The following is a 5,640-nucleotide window of genomic DNA, read 5'->3' on the forward strand; positions in this document are numbered from 1 at the left end:
AAAAAAAAAAAAAAAAAAGTCCAGATTTTTGGAAACAATGCATGACAAGTTAGGGAATGGCGGGACAACAGGAAGGGAATATACAGCTGCTGAAAAGGTTAATGTAACTCCATTTGGGAATGAAAAGGCTAATGTAAACTCCCTTCTCCCCTCCAGGGTAAGGTCGCTCAGGTGGACTGGTGCCCTACTCCTTTGAGCCACAGGCGGTGCCCTATGCATAATTTTTTTTAATGTATTATATTTGTAAATTGTACTTACGTTGAAATTTTAAAAATACATATTACAATACTATTTTTACGTTCTATGAAAATGTTTGTTGCTCCATTTAGACCAAATTTTTAATTAAGAACCCCACCCCCACCCCATCGATGGTGTCCTGCTTTACCAATGTTAAAATCTGGTCACCTTACTTTAGGTACCCTCCTTAGGAAAAAAATTACTGACAATTCATCCCAGGACTAAAATGAGCACCATGCTAGATTGACTTTTTTTTTAAGATACCCAGTCCAATATCCAAAAACTTAATTTATAATCATTAAAAAAGGCAAAGCTGTCAGAGCCTTTGAAGACCAATTATCTTATTTTTAAAGCTGATTGAAGTGCCCAGATCCTGTGGTTATTTCATTCATGTCTTCAATCACTCAGCACGTGTGACATAAGCCTGCAATCACACCAAGCCAGGGTGACACTGATCTGTGCCACCTCTGCCACTGTTAGCACAGAGCTAATGTGAGATACAGACCCTATAACTCCTGGTCAAAGGCATATATAAGTATGGAGGCACCTATGTCCATCTGGTGGATGGATAATCTATGGATAGAGACGGAATTCAGAGCAAGTAGCAAGGTCTCTGGCAAAAGGACCATCACTGTGGCCATCATTACAGCAGCCTAAATGATTCTGGCAGGCATGGGGTCAGTCCAATAACTCCAGAAACACTTAGCATTGAGTTCTAGAAAAGAAAAAGCAATTCCTCATTTTCTCCAAATGCACAGCAGCCAATTGCTGAGACCGGGATACACGGCCACTGAAGACGGCTTGACCAAGCAAAGAAAGTGATGTCCAGGTATCCCTGGAGCAGTTCAACACCCTTCCTCAGGCCCTGTTCTCGTCTTTTTGATATTGCTCTTTGGGAAGAAAGACGTGAAATGAAGCTAATCGTGGGGAAAAGGAAAGATTAAAAAATGACCAATGTTCACACAGCTATGATTTAATAAAAAAATTAAAAATACTAATAAAAAAAAAGACCAATGTTCAGAGAGACTCAGAACGGTCCAAAAACGGGCAAATAAGCACTGTTGTTTAAATAGAGCCTCAGACGTATGCTTAGGAGTATCAACACTGGGCAAAGCAAAGGTTAGGCAGAGACACACATGCCCGTGCCCCCGTCACAGATGCTGCTGACCCCTGCACGTTAGGAGCTTACAAATGCAGAGAGTTACACAGAAAGTCACACAGAAACCAGACGGTAAAGAGAGCAAGTGGTGTGAATCCCGGCCAGAACTCAGAGCACCACAGCCCTTCCCGGCCTCCACAGTAAGGACACATAGGAAGAATCTAGAAGGAATGAGGCTAGGACTCAGCCCTCATAACCATTCAGGGACACGCTGAAGGTGCTTGATGTTGATTCATTATTCGCTCTTCACAAACGAACGGAAGCCATTCATTATTGTCACACTCAGGCTTGATTCGTTGGGGGCGGGGGTGGTTGTTCGCTTGGTTGGATTTTTGGAGGGGCCTCCCTTTCTATGTATCTCTGTGGGTTGGTATCTTTTTGTTTGTTAAGTCTCTATTGTATAAAGATCAGCAACGTCTATGAATTGAAACAAATGTTTCAAATAAAAAAATACAACGTAACATGTGGATGCCAGAAAAACAAATCAGACTTCCTGGGAGTGAAAAGAGCCACCGAAATTTAAAAGGCAATAGACAGAATCTTCTCTGAGCTAAACACAGCCAAGAGAGAGATTGTGATAAGAAGATTGAATCAAGGAATCTGCCCAGAACAGGGAGGAGAGACACTCAGAACTGATTTAAGCAAAGGAATAAGTGAGGGACTTCGACCCACACCACACTGGAGGTCCAGCAGGACACAAGGGAAATTTAAAAAGTGAGGAAATTCTTCAGGAGTCCAGATTGCACCTGAATCATCCTGGGAATGCGTCAACGCTCAAGAAATGTCTGCGACTGCACAAATGGGGCGTTTTTAACTCTGAGGTTCTGGGTCTCTTGCTCTTTTCTAAGTGACTAATCTCTGCATAACTCCTTAGGATTTGCAAAGCTTTCTTCTCTCGCAACATCTCACTTAGCAGCCTTGTGACACGCATGTCATCAAATTTGTTTCTCATATGAGAAAACAAACCTCACACAGGAAAAATACGGAAACCTGCCCGTCATCCCAAAGCACAGCTAGAGAAAAATAAGCCACGGTTTGTAAATAGGCTCACAGTTCTTTGCTACTTCTCCTTTCCAAAGGGAGAACTAAATCCCTGTCCCCTTGACTGACCGTGGGCTATATTCAGTGACTTGCTTCCAACAAGCAGAATGGGGGCAAAGTGAAGTGTCGTCACTTCCCACTCTAGGTCACATAACAGGGGGCACTGAGGCTTCCTTCCGGGGCAGGGGTCTCACAGATCATTACTATGGGCAGAGCCAGCCGCTGTGTTGTCAGGAAACTCAAGCAGCCTACTAGACAGGGCCACATGGGGAGGGGGAGGCTTTCTACAAAAGCCACACAGGCAAGTCATCTTAGAAACAGATCCTCCTGCCCCGATTAAGGTGTTTGATGACTTCAGCCAGGGCTGATGTCTTAAACTACAATTTCTTGCCTGGGTCAGAACCACCTGGCTAAGTTGTTCCCAAATTCCCACAACCAGAAACGATGTGATAATAAATGTTTGTTGTTTAAAGCTGTAAGGGAGTGGGGGGGTCCTATGTTATGTAGCAATAGATAAGAACTACAACAGGTCCTGCAATTCCTTTATGAGGTATACATCCAGAAGACCAGAAATCGAATTACAACAAAGATATTTGTATCAGAATGTTTATTGCAGCCCAGTTCATAATTGCTAGGTCATGGAAGACACCCAAATGCCCATTGACCCATGAATGGATCAATAAATTGTGGTACATGTACAGCATGGAATACTACGCAGCCCTAAAGAAGGATGGCGACTTTACCTCTTTCATGTTTATATGGATGGAACTGGAAAATGTTCTTCTTAGCAAAGTATCTCAAGAATGGAATAAAAAGTATCCAATGTACTCAGCCCTACTTTGAAACTAATTCATAGCTTTTATAAGAATGTCATAACTGAATTATAGCCTTAGAATATGGGAAGGGGGTGGGAGGAGGAGGTGAGGGAGATGGATGGGGGGAGGAAGGGTAATTGGTGGGGTCACCTCTATGGTTTATCTTACAAGGGTACAAGTGAATCTTTCTAAAAGCAGAGTATGAACGTTTTAACTCAATAACTAAGAAAATGACATGAAGGTTATGTTAACCAGTTTGATGAGAGTATTTCAAAATGTATGTGAAAACAGCACACTGTACCACCCCATGATTGCATTAATGTACACAGTTATGCTATAAGAAATAAAAAAAAATGAAATGAAATTACTATTTTGCAAAAAAAAAGAACTACAACAGGAACTAAATCCAGAGCTTTTGACCCCAAAGTCTTTGCATTTTCATCTCACAGTGTGTATTTCTTCTATAACTCCATGTGTAAAATAAACTATTTTGACCTTCTCAACTTACATTTCCCTGTCCATTCAATTTTTGCCAGTTACATCACCTTATTCTGTGCCTGATTATGGGAGTTCTTGAATTCTTGAAGTGCCACTCTCCCCTTCTTGATATAAGGGCCACGAGAACAGGGCCCAGATCAGTTCTACTCACCACTACATCATCATGACCCAAATACAGCCTGGACATAAAGTTTGTGCGCAATTTAAATTAGTTTACTGTTTAAATTGCATACGAATTTATATCCAGGCTGTATCATGCTCTGTAAAAAGCACCGGATAAATGTTTTTAGATGAGTGAATGAATGATAGCTGAAATACACATGACCCAACTAGCCTGCCGTGGGTTCACAGTTCTCACTTCATGCTGACCCACGGGGAGATGCATTTCATACCTATGAAAGAAGAAGGACTATGTCGGAGTTGGGACTTTTAAGGATCTGCGTCCCCCTGCAGAAATTCGTTCTATTCCGAACATATTCTAATGATCAGGAAGTATGATTATTTTTCAACAACATGCATAAAATCTCCAGGGCATGCAAAAATATTTTCCTAACCCAAAGAGTCCTGCCCGGCCCTCCGCATGCCCTTTGGCTTCCTGCTCCAGGCCCCTGAAGGTTTGGGGCGGCCCATTCTACCCCAACCTCCTCTCACCCCGCCCAGCCCCCATGCCGAGGGAGCCCCAGGCAGCGGCACAGCCAGCATTTTTCTGGCCTTCTTATTTGTCTGTATGTGAACAGTGAGGCCGCGTGCAATGCTGGTGTCAGTGGCTTGGCACTTGAGGGGACAAGCGTAGCCCCTCAGATGTTACGTCACAGCCAGGAGGAAAATAATAATAATGTGTAAAAGAAACAAAGGCAGGGAGCAGCCGTCAGGCCTGACTGAAAGAAGAAAACCAAGAACACCAGACGCTGCTACAGCGATGCCGCTCTGATTGCCGACTGAACGTTGTCACGGGAGCCACCAAACAGGACACACTGTCACCTGTGCCTGCTTCACGCAGCCTGCCCTCCTTTCTTCAGCGCCCTGGCATCCTGTCCACACTGACCACCACCTTTCCGCCACAGTGGGAATGCTATGCGCTGCCCAGCACAGCAGCCACGGCCAGGTGTGGAGCGCCAACATGGGGAGCGTGACTGAGAATTCATCTCAGACGATAATGTAAGTTTAACCCAGTCTCCATTTATTAACTGCTAGGTTGACTTTAGTTAATTTAAAACAACCAGAAGCTATCGCATAGGAGAGAGCAGTTTCCCAGAGCGTGTCGGGCACCCCCACACAACCCCATCCGTTGAAGACAGGTTGCTAATGATTATCCTCTTGCCAGACATGGACAGGAAGGCATCCGTGCTCCAAAATGTCATTCTTGGGAAGCAAAGAGGGAGCCCGACTGCGACTGCCCTACCGTCTTCTGGAGTCTGTTACGATCACCAGTTGCTCTGAGAAGAGCCAAGAGGTGGGGGGAAGAAAGCACAGCCACCATCTCCCAGCAGAGTTTCTCTTCCATCAGGGAGGCTGGGGGGTCCGGCTTACAGTGGGGGCCACCAGCATGCCCCTGAGGGTGAGACTAGGAGGCACCTGCCCTCTGCTAAGGAAGTGTTGCTGCAGCTAAGCCCCAGGAGTCCCCAATCAAGATGCCCAGTGAGGTACCAGCTACAAACACTTAGGAGCAAGTCCAGATTCTGCGACCTGGCAAGGCAGCCACAGCCACCCTCCATCTCAACCCTCTTCCCATGACTGAGCACCTCATTTCTCTCCACTCCCCTATGCACGCCTGGCGGTGGGCTCCTGCAAACGCAGTCCCCAAACCCGGCTCAGGTTCCCGTCCGAGCTCTGTGCATGGCTCCCTGAACCCAGCCTGGTCAAACTCTGTCTGCAGAGAGGAGGCTGGGG

The sequence above is a fragment of the Otolemur garnettii genome, unplaced genomic scaffold (genome assembly GCF_000181295.1).
Source record: "Otolemur garnettii isolate 467f Iridium unplaced genomic scaffold, OtoGar3 scaffold00065, whole genome shotgun sequence".
In the NCBI taxonomy this organism is placed as follows: Eukaryota; Metazoa; Chordata; class Mammalia; order Primates; family Galagidae; genus Otolemur; species Otolemur garnettii.